The sequence below is a fragment of the Mesoplodon mirus genome, assembly GCF_964341445.2.
Source record: "Mesoplodon mirus genome assembly, chromosome: 3".
In the NCBI taxonomy this organism is placed as follows: domain Eukaryota; kingdom Metazoa; phylum Chordata; class Mammalia; order Artiodactyla; family Ziphiidae; genus Mesoplodon; species Mesoplodon mirus.
In genome coordinates this window covers 178,897,369-178,909,809 of record NC_138978.1, presented here as the reverse complement: position 1 = coordinate 178,909,809, position 12,441 = coordinate 178,897,369, and the positions used below count along the sequence as shown (strand labels likewise).

At 43.0% G+C, this 12,441-nt stretch overlaps 1 protein-coding gene across 1 annotated transcript in view; it reads right to left on the bottom strand.

Annotated features, from left to right (window-relative positions):
- Positions 1 to 12,441, bottom strand: part of SUSD4 (sushi domain containing 4) — a 176,379-nt gene that overhangs the window by 140,187 nt on the left and 23,751 nt on the right. The window lies entirely within an intron of this gene.

Sequence of the window (12,441 nt, the reverse complement as noted above, 5' to 3'; positions counted from 1 at the left end):
CGCCTTTTCACAAAAGTACAACCTGTGTAGCTAAAGCAGGTGAAGACCCACAGGAAGCTGAAAATGCCTTTTTCATGTCCGAAGGCAACAAAGTAGCTGCAGGCTCAGTGGGGTTTGCACCCACACTCTCCCCCTGCCTTCTCCTGACCTGGTTTGGGGACTGGGCTGAGAGGGTGCAGACATGAACTACATCTACCATTGCAAATGCATCACAAATAAATTTTGCAATGGGCTTTATGGTATGATTTTTTTTTATTCTCAAAGGAGAATTTTAATTCTCTAGGGGTCATAATAGTATGAGAAAATATATAGACCACTTCAAGGCATGTTTGGGAAATTATGGATAATGTCTTGTGCCAAGAGACTATGTGTGTTTAGGGGTGAGTTAGGAGATGGCTATTAATAATAAACGTAGGACATCCTGTTAGGGCCTCACTGTTAGGGACCTTACATGTCATACCAAGGAGTTTAAACTTTATTCAAAAGACAATGGAGAGGCTGTGGATTGAAGGTTGGAATGGAAGAGGTTGTGGAGAAAGAGAAGAGTGAGAAAACAATGGAGCAGCCATCACAACAGGCTGGGTAAGGGGTAATGACGTATGAACCAGAGTGTTGGCAGGGGCCATGGGAGAATGGAGGACTGAAGAGGAGGACTGTCAGATCTTCAGATGTGTTGAGGGTAAGGAAAAAGAGGATGCAAGGATGATATCAAGATTTAGAGCCTAGGAGACTAAGCTATAAATTACTATCAAAAATAGGGAACACAAATGAAAAGGTTTCATGAGGATGGTTATGAATTCAGTGTTGGACATACTGAGTTTGACTTTCTGGAGGGAAATACACATGCAGATATCAGGCAGGCAGTTGGAAAATAGGGCTTAGGAGCTTTGAAGAGGGCTCGGTGTGGAAGAAGTAGGTCCACGGGTTGCTCCAAGTCTGTCTGTTAAAGCCACAGAATAGATGTACTTGCTTGGGGAGTGCACAATAAATAAAAAAAGAGGCCCTGGTCAGAGCTTTTGGGAACTGTACTGTAGGGGAAGGAAGGAATGGAGGGAGGGAGGGCAGTCAGTGAAAAAAAGAGCAGTGGTTCTCAAACTCTAGAGGGTCAAAGAATCACCCAGAGACACTCATGCAGATTCCTAGACCCCTCCCCAGAAAACCAGATTCAGTAGGAACATACAATCTAAAGAGAACACTCCCTTCATTATCTATTGATGCATGACAGATAACCCCAAAATTTCACATCTTAACACAGCAACATTTTTGATCTCATGGTTTCTGGAAATCAAAATCTGTGAGCAGATCAGCTGGTGGCTCGAGGCCTTTCGCAAGGCTGCAATCAAGTTGTAAGCCAGATATCTGAAGACTTATCTGGGCCTGAGGCTCTGATTCCAAGATGAGTGTCCTCATCAAGTGGCAGCCAGCTTCCCCTAGAGCAGGTGATCCAAGAGAGCAAGGCAGAGACCACAATATCTTTTATGACCCAGCCTCAGAAGTCACATTTGTCATTTCTGCAAAATCCTATTGGTTACATAGGTGAGTCCTATTTACTGTGAGAGGAGAGTTCACAGAAGTGACAGGAGACAAAATCAGGGTGGAGGGGCAACTTGGAGGCTGACTACCATATGTCCCTACCCTCCTGGAGTTATTTTGATGCAACTAGCTCTCAAAGAAATACTGGATGGGAAAGAATAAAGGTCAACAGAGGAAAGAAAATCAAACAGAAGGTGGACCTCAGTGCCAAATAGGACTGAGAAATCAAGATATGGTTGAGAAGAGGCCAGTGGTTCTGGCCTCTGGTATATCAGTCTTGACCTTCTCAACTTGGAAGCAGCACTTCTAGAGAAACACAACTCTTTTTATGCAACTCATGGTGAGAAATATATTTTACTTCATTGCCTGGTACACAATGCACTCGTATATGGAAACAAATGTTTCATGAATTAATACCTATTTCTACTGCATGAGAAGCACTCATATTTCTTATTCTAGTCTGGTCTATTTCTCTAAAAAAAATGCTAGTGAAGACCCACTAAATTGATTTTGTTGATCAATAAAGCATCTGACCTGAAGCTTGAAAAAGCAGTCTCAATAGGATTGGGTAACAGTGAAGATGATGGTGATGACAACAACAAATACATTTTGAGTATATACACTTTGCACTAAATGTAATACCATGAATTATCTTATTCATAACAACTCTATACTATAGTACCATTATCATAATTTTAGATCAGAACGTTTAGTACTTAAGTAGCTTTCTCAAGGCCATATGGTTAGGAGGTGGTACAACTGTAATTTATTTTAACCTAAACAATATGATTTTGGAACTTATACTTTAGAGCTGTGGGATCCAATATGGAGGCCGCTAGCCACATGTGTGTACTTTAATGTTAAATTTAATTAAAACTAAATAAAATTAAAGTTTCATGTCTCAGTCACACCAGCCATATTTCAAGTGCTCAACAGCCACATGTGGTAGTGGCCTCCATATGTGACATCAGAGATACAGAATATTTCCCCCATTGCAGAAGGTTCTGTTGGACAGCGATGCTCGAGAGCTAAACCGCCAAGGGCCAATGTATTTGGAAGATGAGAGTCACCTGAGCATGGCTGTAAGGTGAGAGGAAGGAGTTGGAAAAAGAGAGAAGAGTCGAGATAGGGGATGCAGGATGGAGCAGTGGCCTGGGGGGGGATGGAGGGGCAGGATCAGAGTACAGGGAAAGTTGGCTTTGGCAAGGGATGGGGACAATTTCTGCTCTGGGTCAGAAAGGAAGAGGAAAATGGGTGAAGGTCCAGAGGAAGGGGAAGGTGACGAAGCTTGCTTTGATAACACTTGATATTGTCTAAAACGTAGGGGCTGAGAACAGGAACAAAGATTGAGCGGGCCAAGTTTGGGCATTGAGTCAAATAAGAAAGATTGGAAATCATCGCTGCAGGAGGTGCCTATACACAAAGAGAATGATTGATACTCACCCATGGGGGCTCAGCTGTGGTTAGATACTGAATTTTAGGTGCAGCCAACCAGTTATTTCATTCATTCAACAAATACTTGCCAAGTGCCTAAAACATGCCAGGCACTGGAGAAACATTAGTGAATGATAGTGACAAAAACAGGCAAGCCCATTCTCTCATGGAACTTACTGGTGGAGGTCTTTGTTAATCACGGAGCTGCCAAGTGTAGCCCTGTAATGGACACATACCACCAAGGAAAGGGGCTGGTGCTCTAAAATGGCTATGAGAGGGCATGGCAGGGGATTTCATCTGGTCAGGAAGGTCAGGGAAGGCTTACCTCAAACCAAGACTTGAAGAAGGAGCACCAATCCATACAGAAGGGAGAACGGCTCATAACTTTGCCCTGAACTGGGACCATGCAGAGACCCAGGCAGGCAGACAAAGGCACCTTTGTAAGGTTCCTGCAGATAGAAGTGTTTTCTGAGCACACAGACAAAGCCACCCATGGTTGTCGAGATTCTACTCCAGCCCTGTGTGTGGGTGGCTTTGAGTGAAAAGACACCGTATGATATCCACAGTAGGATAAGCCTGCTGGATGTGGCGGCTGGAATTTCAGTGGGCTGAGTGTTCCTACCCTGCTGATAAGATCAGTAAAGAAGTCAATGCACAGGACTTCCCTGGTGGTGCAGTGGTTAAGAATCCGCCTGCCAATGCAGGGGACATGGGTTTGAGCCCTGGTGTGGGAAGATCCCACATGCCGTGGAGTAACTAAGCCTGTGTGCCACAACTACTGAGCCTGCACTCTAGAGCTCGTGAGCCACAACTACTGAGCCTGCATGCCACAACTACTGAGCTTGCGTGCCACAACTACTGAAGCCCATGCGCCTAGAGCCTGTGCTCCACAACGAGGGAAAATACCACAATGAGAAGCCCGCACACCGCAACGAAGAGTAGCCCCCACTCGCTACAACTAGAGAAAGCCCATGCGCAGCAATGAAGACCCAACGCAGCCAAAAATAAATAAATAATTAATTGATTAATTAATTTTACAAAAAGTCAATGCACAGCATTATTACTGATACAATACATGCAGAGTCAGCACTCACAGCAAACCATCCATCACCAGACTTGTACCGTAGAGCTATCTCCCCTCACTTAGACCTTTCGGAAAAACAAATTTCCTTTGAAGTTAACAATGCCAGGCTCAATTTTAGCAAAACAGAAGATAAAACTTTTAAAAATCCACACATTTTTTAAAGTTTCAACAAAGCACATTCTTTTAAAAAATTTAATATAATATCTATATTATGTTGAGGATGAAGAAGAAATTCCAAATTGGGTAAGTTATTAAGTGTTACTATTTTTCCAAATTTCCATTGGGAAAGCCTCTTCCTATGTTTAACTTTACAAATTATTTGTGATAAAATTTCAAAAATAAATAACGTTATGGCGCAGTTTTTTGTTCCTGTGTCACTGCTGAGTGATCCAGTAACTGCATCCTGTTATCACACTGTGGATGTGAATTCCCTTTGGGCTCTCAAAGTACTTATTTTAAGTCCTTCCTTCCTTCATTAAGAATTGGTTGATTACCATCTCCTGCTTTTAACTGCATTAAGTTTACAAATGTGAAAAACATCAGAATGCTAAGATGAAGCAAAACTAGAAATGTTTAAAATCCTGTCCTGCTCTCTGGTCCACACGTGATTCTCTCTGGCTATAATTATGTTGCACTTGCTCAGAAGGGCATACAATGTAGAGGTTAGGGTGAGGGCCAGGGTTCTGATTCTGGCTCCACTGCTAGCTAGCTTCCTGATCTTCTGATTCTCTCTCTGTGCTCCAAGAAAGAACAGTCCCTACTTCACTTCACTGTGGTGGGGTGTACACAGAAAGCAGTTACAACAACACCCCAATGCTCCAACGTAATATGGGTCGGCCCTCATTTCCACACGTCTACGCTCATACACATGGAATATTTGCATGGTGGATAAATGATTGTTTCCAAGGCAACTTAACTTTCATATTTCCAGGTCCTTATCCCACTATCTAATTCTTCTTCTTCTTCTTCTTAAAGAAGTTTATAAGCTACAAGTTTCATTCTTAGAACAGCATTAACATAAGTGTTTCATTCACTGCCATGGGTGTTCCCATAAATAATTTGTTTTCACTGTTTTGTGGGTCTGGTATTTTTAATGAGTTCATATCTCATAGGCACATGTAGAGAGTGGCCTATTCTGTATTCTCAGTTACTGTTGCTTTGGGGCATCCATATTCTTGTGTAGTAAGGAAAAAGTGGGGGTGGGGCATGAAATAACTGAATACCTGTGAAATTGTACTTCAAAGCTAAAAATCTGAAACTTAATAATTTAACCTATCATCCTATCCATTGAGGAAAAAACCTTTTGACCCAATTATTATCTTTTTAGAAACTTTTCCAGTCATCCAGTTTAGAAACTGGATAACTTTTATTTATTTTTCTTGCCTAATTGCTGTGGCTAGGACTTCCAACACTATGTTGAATAAATTTGGTAGAGTGGACATCCTTGTCTTATTCCTGATCTTAGAGGAAAAGCTTTCAGCTTTTTCATCATTGAATATGATGTTATCTCTGGGTTTGTCATATATGGCCTTATTTGTTGAGGTACGTTCCCTACTTCATACCTGCTTTATAAGTGGTTGATCTACTACCTTTTCTGTATATTTACCTTTCTAGTGAGATTTTTACTTTTGTATGTTTTCTTATTATTAATTAGTGTCTTTCTTTCCAGCTTAGAGAATTTCCTTTAACATTTCTTGTAGGGCCAGTTTAGTGGTGATGAACACCTTTAGCGTTTGCTTATCTGGAAAACTCTTAATCTCTTCTTCAATTCTGAATGATAAACTTGTCAGGTTGAGAATTCTTGGCTGGAAATTTTTTCTTTTCAGAACCTTGATTATGTCATGCCACTCCTTTCTGGCCCGTAAAATTTCTGTTGAAAATTCTACTAACAGCTTTATGGGGTTTCCCTTATACATTATAAGTTGTTCTTCTCTTGCTGCCTTTAAGATTCTCTCTTTATCTTTAATTTTTACCATTTTAACTATAATGTGTCTTGGTGTGGCTTTCTTTGGGCTCATCTTACTTGGAACTCCCTGGGCTTCTTGGACCTGGATATCTATTTCCTTCCCCAGATTAGGGAAGTTTTCAACCATTATTTCTTCAAATTATTTTTCTGGCCCTTTCTCTCTGTCTCCTCTTTCTGAGATCACTCTAATGCAAGTGTTATTCCACCTGATGCTGGACCAGATGTTACTTAAGTACCTTCACTTTCTAAAATTATTTTTCATTTTGCTGCTCTGTCTAAATGATTTTCATTGCTTTGTCTTCCAGCTCATTGATTCATCCTTCTCCTTCACCTGGTCTGCTGTTGAAGCCCTCAAGTATAGTTTTCAGTTCAGTTATAACTTCTGTTTGGTACTTTCTTATATTTTCTATTGCTTTGTTGAAGTTCTTGCTGTGTTCATTCATTATTGTTCCAAGTTTGGTGGGCATTTTTATGATCATTACTTTGAACTATTTATCAGGTAGGTTGCTTATCTTCATCTCATTAATGTCTTTTGCTGGGGATTTGTCTTGTTCTTTGGTTTGGAATGTATTCCTCTGTCTCCTCATTTTGTCTGACTATTTATGTTTGTCTATATGTATCAGGCAAAACACCTACTTCTCACAGTCTTGAAGGAGTGTTCTTGTGTAGGAGATGACCCTTGTGGCCCAGAAGCACAGTCTTCCCTGAACACCAGAGCCAGGTGCTCAAGGGGAGGCCCTTGTGTGGGCTGCATGCACACACCAGCTGTGGTGGGGTCTCAGCTGCTGTGTGGAAAAGGCAGGGGCCTGGGGTGCTCACCTGACTTGGTTGTAGCATGGCCACTGCATGGGGAAGGCAGGACACAGTGCATTCGCCCAGCCCAGTTGCGGTGCAGCTGCTGCACAGGGTGGGCAAGGCCCTCAACCAGCTGGGTTGTATTGTGGAGTGGGTGGAGCATGCCCTCCGGTGCTATCAGGCTAGAGGGAGGGTGCCAAAAATGGCATTCACCAGCTCTTCACCAGCAAGTTAGGATGAGATTGTAAAAAAGGTGCCCACCAGCACTTCCATCCCCAAGAAAGTCCCAGCAGGTTCCTAGCTCTCTGGCAGCCACTGTAAAATCAGTAAGTGGGTCTCCCTCACTTATGGTCTAGGTGCTCTTTGCCATTTTTGCCCTTTCTGCTGCTTTTGCCCTGGATCTCACTGCAAATGGGTCTGCATGTAAGCCCTTTAAGAGTGGGTTCTCTGTTCCCTATAGTTTTATGGTTCTCCTGGACTTAATCCCCACTGATTTGTGGGGCTCCTCTTTTCAGTGCTGGACCCAAAGGTCAGGGTGCCTCACATGGGGCTCAATCCCTTCACTCCTTGAGGGAAAGTTCTATATCTTTGGGATCCCTCCCAACTGTGGGTCACAGCTTCTGGGGTGGGGACCTGGGTGAGACCATGTCTCTGCTTCTCTGTCTCAATGCATCTTTTTTATCTTTTGTTGTCAAGGCACTGTTTATCTAGTTCTCAGGTCCTTTTCAAAGGAAAATCATCCATATGTAGCTGTAAGTTTGTTATGTCCATGGGAGGAGTTGAGTTCAGGGTCTTCCTATACCGCCATCTTAAACCCTTCTACACAAAGCAATAAATTTACATAAAATAAAAATTACCTAGACATTGAAATCTTTCACTTGCAACATGAATGTTGAGGAACCTCAATTATCTAGAGTAGTGTTGTCCAATAGAAATATACCATGATATATACTTACATATATATAATTTTAAATTGACTAATAGCCACATTAAAACAAATAACATGTGAAATTAACTTTGATAATATGTTTTAGTCCACTGTGTTTAAAACGCCATCTCAACAAGTGACCAATATTATAAAAAGTGTTGAGATATTTAACTTTTTTTATAGTAAATTTTTAAAATCAGTGTGTATTTTATACTCATAGCACATGACAGTTGGAACTACCCATGTTCAAATGCTCATACCCATGTGTGGCTGCCAGCTGCTATATTGGATGGAGAAACTCTAGTTTATTTCTCCCCTTTGGACCATCCAAGAACTAGTTGCTTTGTGCCAAGAGATCAAATTTGAAGTCAGTACCACTAACAGTCATTCTGAGTAAGGGCCCAACACACATGTCTATTCCACAAGTCAATTCAGATTGTGAGGTTGGAGCGCATTTTGCCATATTTTCTAAGTCTCCAACAAATGCAGAAAAGAGGCCCATGTCCTCATTTGGCAGAATGTCTAAATTCTGAGGCTCCAGTGAAATACACTGAGGATTTTTCTGCCAAATAAAAAGGAGGCTGATTGTTCCTAGTATCAAGGGACTGCTTGGCAGCTGAACATTTACAAAACATCTCTTTCATCTGCCTGATGGAAGAGCTGACCAAGGCTTCCCAGGTAGTCATTCTCCCAGGGGTCTTGATCAGATGCTAACAATGCAGGTGAGAGCACCTGTCCTGCTTGGGCAGCTGTGCTCTAAGCAGGAGCCTCATCACCAGGTCCCTCAAAAGATAAGGTTTCTCTTCCCAGTTTCATCAGCCTCTTCCAGACATTCTGTTTGCTGCTCTGTGCCATAGTCACTTTTATTACAGCTTCTTTCACCTGATTTCCAAAATCACTGTTTTCAAGGTCACCTAGACTGAGACCTCTTGTCACTGCCACTCACCATCTTCCCAGGCCCCTGGGGTAGAAACCCTCTTTCTCCAGATCGAGTCCACCTTCAGGTCATGGTTCCTTGACCTCTGCAGTGTACCCTGAATCCATCCCTCCCTCTCCCCTTGCCAATGCCTGGGTTTACACTCACTTCCTTCTTGCTTGCCCCATTACTGAACCAATTTCTTAACTGGCCCCCTTTCTCCAATTTCCCTCCCCATACTCCTCATCTCAATTCATCTTCTACCTTGCTGCCAGGGTGAGCTTTCTAAAATAGAAACTAAATCGGGTCACTTTTTGGTTTCAAGACTTTTATTGACTCACTGTTGTCTACATAGTGGATTTTAACCCTTTTTTATAAGCAGAGGAAGCCCCAACTTTTTTCAGTAAGGTGTTACCAAGAACCCCAGGATAGAAAACAGATAAAATCTGAGCTGCTCTGAGCTGCTCTGGGTTCTGAAGCAGGGACAGAGGCCTCAGAGGCTGCCCTAAAGTCCTCTAGCCCCACCTCCTCTGGGCCCTCAGCAGCTTCAAGAAATCCTGAAGCACTTCTGGACACAGCTGGAACCCTACTGCCCAGTGGGAAGCCTGTGCTCCTTGGCCTAGCCTTCAGGGCCCAGTGGAATCTGGGTCCAGCCCATGATGTGGCATCATGAAGTTAAGACTGTGTCCCCTCTATCGTCAACAGAAGTGAGTGAGCTATTCCCAATTCCATGAGGAATTCTGAGAACCTTCAGGGCAAGAAAGAGGCCAAAGAGCCCTGAATTGGGAATCTGGCTTGTTCCAAACTATGTCTTTCTTTCTTTCTTTCTTTCTTTTCTTTCTTTCTTTCTTTCTTTTTCTTTCTTTCTTTCTCTTTCTTTCTTTCTTCCCTTCTTCCTTTCTTCCTTTCTTTCTTTCTTTATAATTGAAGTATAGTTGATTTACAATGTTGTGTTAATTTCTGCTGTACAGCCAAGTGATTCAGTTACATACATATATACATTCTCTTTTTAAAAAATATTTTTTTCCATTATGGTTTATCATAGGATACTGAATATAGTTCTCTGTACTATATAGTAGGACCTTGTTGTTTTTCCATTCCATATGTAATAGTTTACATCTGCCAAACTATGTCTTTGAATTCAGCCCTACACTATGGCTATGGTTTTAATGCTCTTGGAATAATGATAATGATCACTCTAGTGACTAATTTTTATAAGGCAGCAACCACATGCCAAGCACTGCTGTAAGCGTTTCAGGGATTAACTCATTTTTGTTTTGCAGAATGAAGCCCGCAGGAGTTACTAAATTGAACTCCTCTTTCTAGTGGCATTGGGGACTGAATGAGATCTTACAGATCATCTCCTGCAGCAATGAAGAAACCACCAGAGTCACCAGACAGAGAATAAGATGACCACTTCAGGTGATTCAGCAGGTGGCAGAGCTGCCTGGTGGCAGGTCTCCTGGCTCTTGGGTGGTTGTACTTTTGCCCACACAGCACTGCTTCTCTGTAACAGGAAATGGCCTGGTACCAGCGAGAGCCACACGTAGATGTACACAATATTTTCCAAAGCTTCCACAAAGGCATATGACATTCAGATGTCAGCACAACTCAGTTCATGCCCAAATATTTCCTCACGTAAATGATTCCATTTCAAATTTGATTTATGTAAAAGCTGCCTCCTAGTAAAAATTATAATCACTAAATAATTTCTCTAACAATGGTATGAGTTGCACCAATAGAAATCTAGGGTAGAAACAACCTCCTGTCCTCAGCTATAGACGTGCTAATGACTGCGTGTGAGATCCCATCCAGGCAGAGTGGGCTCCTGGGGAGGCCTCGGTCACTCTGGTTAAGGCTGCTACCACATGGCTTCAAGAACATGGCTGTCATGACCCTCGGATATATACTGATCATAATTTTTTGTAAAGCATGTCATCTTAGTCAGCCGAGGCTGCTCTAACAAAACACCATAGAGTGGGTGGCTTAAACAACAGACATTTATTTCTCACAGTTCTGTAGGCTGGGAAGTGCTAGGTGAAAATGCAAGCACATTCATTTCTTGGTGACGGCCCGCTTCCGGGCTTACAGACAGCCACCTTCTGTTTGTGATCTCACATGGCAGAGAGCAGAAGCTCTGGTCCCTTCCTCTAATCCTATCATGGAGGCTCCACCTTCATGACCTCATCTAAACATAATCACTTCCCAAAGGCCCCACCCCCAAATACCATCACACTGGAGTTTAGGGCTTCAACACATGAATTGGGAAGAACACAAACTTTCGGTCCATAACACATGTCTCAATTCAAAGTGCATTTCCTGAAAGGCAGCATGATACGGAAAGACAAGTGAACCTGAAGTCAAATCTTCCACCATTGACCAACTGATCTTTGGGGAAATCAGTTAATATGGCCAAGTCTCAGATTTGTCTTAAGGAAATGTTATCAGTTCTACTGGCCCTGCCTAGCTGGGTCACTGTGAAACTTCAGGGAGATGTGGGTGAAGAGGACTGGGATCAGTAAATACTTAATTTTCTTCTTTAAGGATCGACCATATTTGGAGAATGTTATCCAGAACTGTTTCCTCATTACATCTCAGAGAAAGGAAGTGACTTAGCCATGATCCACAGTCCAGGATGAACACAACAGAACCTGGGCATCGCCCCTCCCTAGCACCCTATCCTTTACCTAAACTGTTTTAGGATAACATTAATTCCATTCTTCTTTTCTAGGAATGTGTAGAAACTTTTGTAAACCCATATATTAAACCTTAGAATTTGTAATTGAAGGCTAGAAGGACATCAAAACAATGTTTGTTGAATGCATTAAGGCACTAAGCTCTTGATACATAGCTTCATCTGACCCTCAGGGCAGCCCAACAATGGTATTGTCACGGCCCCTCTTCCAGTCCACTGTTCCAGAATTTGAGGGTCAGGAGAGTTAAGTAACTAGCCCAAGACCACACAAGTGGAAGGTGGCAGAGGAGATTCAAACTCAAGTTTGCATGACCAAATCCAGTGCTTTTCCCATTAGCCCTGCGTGCCTCAACAAGAAAAATTAATCTCACAAAATTGCAGAAAAAGGAAAACAACAATAACAATGTGATTTCGGCATGCTGTCCACTGATGTTATTTCAGAAATGTGCACTTAACATTCATATTTTGACAAAAGCAATAATTGCCATATTAGGAGAAAACAAATTAGTTGTTTTTTCTCTCTCTCTCTCTCTTCTAAAAGTTTAAAAAGTATACTTTGGGCTTGCTAACTTAAAAGGGCAGAAGGATGGTGCAGTGAATTAATGTGCTTCCACGGCCGCTTCATTTGCATACACTGCAGAGGCGCAGAGACGTAGGGACCCTGACTAAAAGACTTGCCCGCTACATTCCATTCTGGGGGTAACGCCTTCACCTGGCTACTTTTTAAATTCTGCAACTTTAAGGTGTACAAATGCGAGTTCAAATTCCTGCCTGAAACACTGGTGGGGGTTCACTACGCACCCTCACCTTGAAGGGTCACCCTGTCTTTCTACAGCCCCGCCCCCTCCCCCTCCCCTCCCCTCCCCCTCCCCTCTCCTCCCCTCCCCTCCCCCTCCCCTCTCCTCCCCTCCTCCCCTCCCCTCCCCTCCCCCTCCCCTCTCCTCCCCTCCCCTCCCCTCCTCCCCTCCCCTCCCCTCCCCCTCCCCTCTCCTCCCCTCCCCTCCCCCCCTCCTCCCCTCCTCCCCTCCCCTCCCCCTCCCCTCCCCCTCTCCCCCCTCCTTCCCTCCCCTCCCCCTCCCCTCTCCTCCCC